The sequence below is a fragment of the Erigeron canadensis genome, chromosome 8 (genome assembly GCF_010389155.1).
Source record: "Erigeron canadensis isolate Cc75 chromosome 8, C_canadensis_v1, whole genome shotgun sequence".
Taxonomy (NCBI): domain Eukaryota; kingdom Viridiplantae; phylum Streptophyta; class Magnoliopsida; order Asterales; family Asteraceae; genus Erigeron; species Erigeron canadensis.
The window spans coordinates 4,895,480-4,904,101 of record NC_057768.1 but is presented as its reverse complement, the minus strand read 5'-3'; positions in this window follow the sequence as shown (position 1 = coordinate 4,904,101).

Sequence of the window (8,622 nt, the reverse complement as noted above, 5' to 3'; positions counted from 1 at the left end):
ATTTTTGGATATGGGGTTAATTTAGTTGGAACTTTAACGGATGGCGGGTAAAAATACACACAAAAAGAGAAGAGGGTGTGGCAAGCCCCTGATGTGCCAGCCATCTCACTTGTGATGAATCATTCTTCCACCCATTATCTTCTTCTTTTTTTTCATTCTCTACATGCATTTCATTTCATTCTCTCAAAATCAAGCTAAATTCCTTCAAATTCAAGGATAAGAAACATCCATAATAATCATCACCATCAAATAATCTTTATTCAAGAATTAAAAAGTTAGGGTTTGTGTTAGAAATTCAAAATAGTGCTTAGTTGTATTTCTTTACATTGTTAGTTTGTATGTTTAATATAAGGTTGAGGGGGAGCTTATGTATTTTACTTAGAGTATAAATACCCCTCAAGCCTTAACCTTTTGTAACCTTTTGTCACATTTTGCCAATAACATTTTCCAAGCTTTCCACACATACACATATCTTCTCTCTCAATACACACACTAACACACACACATCCACCATTATTATACACCTTACTTCCACACCCGAACACGAACGATTTCTGGTATATTACATGTGGTATCAGAGCAGAACAACAATCAGTTGACGATCCAGAAAAATTCAATACAGATTCGTTGAATTTTTGTTCAAATTCTTCTTCTTCGTGTTCAAAGCAAACTTTTGCTGCCATTTCTGTTCTTCAACAATTTACTTTCAATTATCATTCAATTTTCCAGTTTTTGTTCACAAATACATTCCAAATCATATTTCAAAACATCCTGTTAAGTTTCAGAATCAAATTCAAAGTTTTGATTAAAAATCAAAATTTTAGAAAATTTGATCAAAATTTGATTTTCACAATTAAGTTGATTTGAGATATGGAATTGTTTCTAGGGTTGTGCGCGATCATTTTCTGAGCATTTTGATATTTGGATCAAATCCTAATTCTCAAAATTGAGTGAGAATTGACCAATTTTGTATCAAAAACCAACTATTTTGTCTGTTCTGTTTGTATTTGCAGGTATACAAAACGATCTCTTTTGGAGGAACTAAAACGATCTCTTTTAGATCGTTCTAGTTTTTGGCCATTTTGAAGTTAAAACGATCTAATTTAGATCGTTCTAGCTTTTGTGATTCTGTGTGAATTGTGTGTTGTGTGGATCGTGATTCTGAAGTTGTTGTGATTGGGAATCACACACTTCCTTGGGTAACTGATCTCCTTGAGATTGGTTTTGCTCAAAAACTTCCAAATCATTGTGTTACTCTGCCCAAATTTTCAAAGTCTTTATACTTAGAAAATTTTTCACCCAAAATTGTTAAAACGATCTAAATTTAGATCGTTCTAACTTTTCTTTACAATTCCTCAAAACAATCTTTTTTAGATCATTTCATTTTTTTCTTTCTTCTCCATCACTTAGAAAATTTTTTCCAAGATTCTAAAACGATCTAATCCAGATCGTTCTAGTTTTATTTTTTTCAATACTTAGAAATTTTTTTGATCGTTCTAGTTTCATTTTCTAATTCAAGTTTTTTATAGAATTCAAAATATAAAATAAAAAAAAATATATTCTTTTTCAAGTTGTAATTCAATCATTTCAAATGACAACAATCAACATCAACTCAGACATTTCATCTAAAGAGGTACAATTTTTTACTCAAACTGACTACTTGTCTCTTCAAACAACTGCTGATACTTTGACAAAGCAAAATCTTACTTTGAAAACAAATTTGAACATAGCTAAACAAGAGTTTGATAAACTTAACAAAGATTTTTCTCAACTCTCAATAGCTCATGATGCTCTCAAAGTTAACTATGACTCTTTGAAAGAAATGCATTTGTCAAGTAACAGTTCTCAAGTTGTTTCACCCAATGCTCATTTAACCAATAAATGTCAAGACCTTGAAAAGACTGTCAATTCACTCAAGCAAACCATTGAGACCTTACAGCTTGAGAAAACCAATGAATGGATAAGAGCAAATGCAAGACAAGCAGATGTTGAGTTTCTCACAAACAAAATGAAAGATATGAGACCAAATTGTGAAAAACATGAAAGACAGATTTCTGACTTAAACAGTTCTTGTTTTCTCAAAGGAGTTGAAATTGAAACTCTTCAAAAACAAGTTGAGGATTTGAAAGCAAACATTTTGTTCTACCAAGAGAAAATCTACAAAATAGAACAAAATCCTTTTTTGGATTTCACTGCTTATTACAATAAATCAAAGATTGATAGATCAGAACTTCTTTTTGGTTTAGGTTGTGATAATCCAGCACATTTAGAGAAAATTTAAAAAGAAGATCTTGGTGCTTTGTATGATGAAAAATTTCTTCGCCTTGGCATGATTCAAGAATTCATCAGACCATCTGAGGATGACTTTGAGTCAAATGATGTTGAAAGACCAAAACCAATTCAAATAAACATTGATTATGTTGCTATTAATGATACTTACAAGAAAACTCATAACAGATCAATTTATGAGTTAGAAGAAATAGACAACATTTCAGTGAAACAAAATGAGTCTCAACAAGTGTCTTCACAATCAATTTCTCACAGATTTTATATTCCAACTACCATATTGGAAAAAGAAATTGAAAACCTAAAACAAAAAATTGAGTCTCAACAAAAGGTCATTGAACATCTGAAAACTCAAGATTATTCCCCAAAGGTAAGTGAGACCACCCCTACCCATATGATGACTAATCATAATTCTGATGATTGCTCCACTCCATCCAATGGGAGTGAGAATTCTAAAAAAGTACTGCAGGATGATAGCATCTCTTCTCAAGAAATTCAAGATATATCCATAACAATGTTATCATCATTTTTCAAGATTGAAGAGAAAATTCAAGCTTTGAAGGCTAAACGTCTTGCTTCTGTCAAGAAGGTACTTTCTTTTGAAACCCCTGTGATCATACCTAATGACCAAAGTAAAGTGACTTTAGAGCATAAAATTAAGATTCCTGAAAATCTTAAGGCTAAAGCAAAAGCATTGATTGAAAAGATGACTACAAAAACTGGTTCTCAACCAAAAAGTCAATCAAAAATTGAAAAAGAAGTTAAATAACTTTCTTTCAAAAAGCCTAAAGTTGAACCAAAGAAGGAATCTAAATCTAAGATTGCTCCAACTTCATTTTACTCACCCAAAAGTCAGCTTGCACCAGCTGTCAAAGGTAAGAACACCATTAAGGTTCATGTTTCATCTGTTTCTAGAACCTCTGCTCTTAAAACTATCTCTAAACATAGTTCAATATCCAAGATGTCAAAAACTAATCAAGTTTTCCTCACAAAAGAAACATTTAAGGGTATAACTAGTTACAGGGATCAGTATGGTTGGTTCACTGTTAAAACTCCAAAGAAACAGAATCCCAAATATTCAAACAATAAAACAAAAAATCACCATCAAGTGAAAAGTTCAATGAGTAAACCTCTTGTTCGTAAACCTCATTTGTATACCATAACCAATTTTTCTAACCCAAAAGGACCCATTCAACAGTTGGTACCAAAAACAACTTAATTTTTTTTTGTAGGTAATAAAGGTTTGTGTTACGTATTTCCACTTTGGAAGATATTCAACACATGATCTGGACTGGATTAGAACAACTCTGGGACCTGAAAGCCTCCCGGTTCCTACCCAAGTTGTGCATAGGTTGCCAAGTGAGGGGTCTAAGAGGAAAAGAAAAGGGGGTGAGGGTGAATCCAGTTCAGGTAGGCCAAAGAGTAAGAAACAGAAAGGTGAAATGTTTGTGTTAAAGTTAAGTAAGAAAGTGCATCAACAGAAGAAGAAGAAGGGAAGTTCTTCAGAGAAAAAGCAGTTGAAAAGAAAAACAACAGCTGAACCTTCTTCTCCTACATCTTCTGAGAATACTATCTCTGAGTCTGGGACTCCAAGACCTATCCGATCACCACCTCCTAAAACTTCAAATATCAGAAGATCACCATCACCAAGAACACCATAACCACAACGACATTCATCACCATTTCAATCAACACCACTTCCAGAAATCATCACCCCTGAACCCCCAGTAATGCCTCAATCACTATCAGTTCCAACTCAAATTCAATCATCAACCATATCTTCATCCATTATGCTATCTCCCACACCGACATACCATCAAGGCCGCAGGAAGTCCATTCCTGTCAATATTAAAAAGAAAACATTCAAGAAATCACGCTTTGAGTATGATCGTTTCAAACAAGCTGAACCAGAGGATGTAATTGATTCTGATATTGATTCATCTGATAATGATGCCAATCAGTTTGCTGATGATGTCATGGACATCCCGGAGGAACAAGGTGGAAATGAGGGAGGAGTTGAAAATGTTCGAGAGGATGAGAGGTCAGGGCTAGGTATAAGGCATAAAGAAAACGTTGGCCTTCCATTAGTCCAAACCACATATACTCGCCGGGTTCGACCTAGGTTAGAAGACAAGAGCTCCCAACTCTTGCAAGGTCAAACCTCCTCTAGCCATTCGGAAGTCTCTCTACAGACTGACGTCTCATTATTGCATGAGCAAAATCCACATAATCCATCCCAGTCTCCTTCAGAGTCTGTGGATGTTGAAGCTAAAGAGAAATCTGCCCCTCTCTTGCCTCTGCACGTTTGTCTAGAACCCCTAGGACACTTACATCGATTGTTGTACCATTTGCACATCTAAGTGATGCTGCCGGAACAAACATAGAGAGCTCGGCTTCAGTGCCCTCTCGAGGATTGTTTGGAAGTCCTTCCATTGCTAACATTATGCCAGCTTTGAACGAAGGCACCCGTGTAGCTGAATTGGCTCAGCGACAGTTTGAACTCTCTCGAGCTTGAGCAGTTGCTGCGGCTATTCGTGCTTTGGGTTTAACGGTTGATCTAAGTGACACCGGTGTTATGTTTGTCCACTTTCCAAAAGATTCTGGTTGTGAAGCCGAATCATCAACTGTTGTTCAAACTCTTGAACCAACAGGAAATCCTATGACAGTTATGATGTCGTCAGGTCACTCAGTAGAACCACTTGGAACTACTGATGTGCCAGTTTCTGTTACACCTGATACTCCGATCTCTGAATCTCCAGTTGTTGTGACACTATCACCGATTGTTCGTAATTTAGTGACTCATTTGGTTGAAGGAATTGAACAAGGTCAAGACAGTGTATTACGTCCTTCAAGATACACTATTACTGGTAAACTTCCCATGGCTCAAACCAGTTCATCACCACGTAGATTGCTTACTGGTTATACACTTAGAATTGGTTCATCTGTTGTTACTCCCATTTCTCCACCTCCATCTAGACCAACACCTTCTATACCTCATATTTCAACTGTTACAACTGTTATTCCTTTGTCTTCTCAACCAATCATAACAACACCACCGATTATTCAATCATCCCCAATTACATCACCAACACCCCCAGAAATTTCAGCTTCACCAACATCAATATCTACCACAACTATTCCAATTCAACAATCATTCCCTGATCCTGATTCTCCTGATTATTCTTCAAAGTTCTTCATCTTCGTCAGAATCTGATATTAGTGATACTTATCTGAATGGCTATACTGCTAGTCAGCTTCATGAAAGTGGTATATCCACTGATACTCTCATTATGGTAGTACTTCGTAGATTAAGATCTGAAGAGCCTAATCTGAACCCACCAAAGAGAGCCATATGTCATTCAATTCTTTCATATCTCCATTTCTTGGATACTGACACTAAGCATAAGGCTGAAACTGAAGCTCTTCAAAAGAGAATCACTGAGCTTGACCAACAATGTCGACCGACCACTATCTTAAGGAGTCGGGATGATCAAAATCCTGATGATCAACCCGAGGGGGAGAATATTCAAGATAGTGGAGAGGGTCATAACATAACACAAGAAGCAAGTGGTCAAGAAAATGTTGCTGATGTTGCTCAAAATGATACAACAGAAGGAAATCAAGATCAAGAGATATCTAAGCAAGTAAGATTTGAAAATGTGAAAGAAGTTGAAGAAGAAGTTGAAAAGCATGATCGAAGTCAAAGTGTAGATATTCCTTCATCATCTCAAGCTCATCAAGTTCATAATTCTGATTCAGATGATTTGCCTCCGCTTGTTAAATACATCTCTCATTATTACTCAACAACGTCAAGTTCTGATCAATCAAGTGATCCTGATCCGTTTCAACCAGGGAATGGGACTAATAATGATAGTGATTCTGATTCGGATGATTCTAATGATGCTCCACCAAGACCAGCTATGTCTCAAGAACAATTTGAGAAAGATATCTTTGAAGAGATTATCTATGATCTGAAAGACACAAATAATCTTGATACTCCAAGAGAGCTTAGCATGGGAGTTAGACATCCAAGAATTACTCGAGACAGAATTTGGCAAATCAATGAAGGGTATTTCTATGAGCATTATGCACAAATGCTAGATTTGAATACCAGGCCTGAAGAGTTAGTATGCAGGGCAAGATACATTGAAGAAAGAGCCTTCCCGATTTATTGCTCATCTGAGGAAAGACTCAACATGACCTTGAATAGGTTGAGAGCATTCTTTCTATTCAGATATCAAAATCAAAGGGATGCATACTTAGAGATGATGAATGCTAAAAGTTCAGTTAGAAGTGAAGAATGGTATAATCAGTTCCAGAGTCCAATTACAAGTGTGTTAACATTGTTTGCTCCTATCAAGTACCAGAACCAAAGACTTGTTTGATTTAGAGTTCGCAGAGCTGATGGTCACATTTATGTTGTTCAAGAAGAATCTTTCCAATACTTGCCAATCTCTGACATCCTCTTTCTTTACAATCAGTATGCTCATCTGATTACAAAGACTCCAGATCAACTCATTGCTTATGAAGCTCTGAAGAGTCACATTCAGGCTTTAATCAGATATTATGAGTTTAATGATTTCCAAATTGGTCTAGAAAGGAGAACAAGAAGAATCAATCTCACGAGACCAAATCAGAGAGCAGGAGGATATGAATTGAATTCTTATCAGATTAGAGATCCAATAGAAGAATTGGATGGATTTGTTTTCATCAACAGCTTCAGAGGAAAAATCTTTATCCGTGCATCTGATTTTCCCAAGTATTCAGATGGCACTTTGAAATATTGTTTATTCTTCCTCAGAGCCATACATGATAATCCTGATCCTTGTGAAAATGAAAACATCCAGACTCAGAGAGAAAGACACATAAGACGGATCCAAGAGACCATTGATATGCGTCAAAGGGTTAGAGATCTTATTGCTGCCAGAACAATTAGACCAAGAGAAGGAATTATTCATACTGAGACAGGTTCATGGGTTCTTTGGAATCCAAGTCATGAACGAGGTCCTCATAATATTCCTCCAGTTAACTTTCAAGACAACATCAGATTGCCCGATGAACGTCCAGAAGGTGCTAACTGGCATTTCATTCCTAAGAGGTATTGGAATGACTCTTGGAATAGTTACAAGAAAAGAGCTTTCTGGAGTTCTATGAATGATAAGCCATCAACATCAAAAGCAGCTCAAGATTACAAGAAAAGAAAGAACAAGAAAAAACGAGCAGAGAAAAGAAGGAGGAGAAACAGAAGGAACCGATGAAAGACAACCAAGCACTAAGGGGGAGAATGTTAGAAATTCAAAATAGTGCTTAGTTGTATTTCTTTACATTGTTAATTTGTATGTTTAATATAAGGTTGAGGGGGAGCTTATGTATTTTACTTAGAGTATAAATACCCCTCAAGCCTTAACCTTTTGTAACCTTTTGTCACATTTTGCCAATAACATTTTCCAAGCTTTCCACACATACACATATCTTCTCTCTCAATACACACACTAACACACACACATCCACCATTGTTATACACCTTACTTCCGCACCCGAACACGAACGATTTCTGGTATATTATAGTTTGTGGGTTGTGGTGGTGGCCAAAATTTGAGAGAAAAAGAGGAAGAAATTGTGAATTAAAAACCCTAATCTATTGTCTTCCATTATTGAGGTATTGATTTCCCTTAATTAGCTTTCATACTTCTTTTGAAATTAGGGTTCATGGAGTGAACCAATTTTGGGGGGGTTTTGGTAGAATATGAATTATGGTTAATTTTTCCCAATTCCTTAGTTAACCTAGTTGTCATTGAGCAATGTGATGTGTTTGATTATAAAATTGATAAGTTCATGTGAAATTCTTAGTTAATGAGAAAAGATGAATTTTACTAGTTATTGAAATGTGGATGAAAATGGTAGGATGAACTACCTAATGATGTTGATAAAGATGAAAGTAACTCAATGACAAATGGGTTGGGTTTTGGGTTTAGAAAAGGCTAGTGATTGAGTATGACTAGGTTGAGCTAGTCAAGTTGTGAATGTAGGCTTATGCATTTATGATATGATTATAGGTTGAAGCTTGCTTGTGCTTATTCATTTTAGCATTGTTGTCCTTTTTGTGGAGGAGGTGAGTATATTTGCATACCTTTATGTATATGTTGGATCAATTGACCACACATGTTGAAGCCTTTTGTCCATGGTGGCGTCGACCACCATGTTGAAGTTTATTTGTCCATGTGTTGTAATTGATGCGGCGTTAGCCCATGTGGGGCATGGTATTTGTTGAGGCCTAAGAACCCCGATAGTTGATCTATTGAGGCTTAAGAACCTCCGGTGGCCTAAGAACCCCGA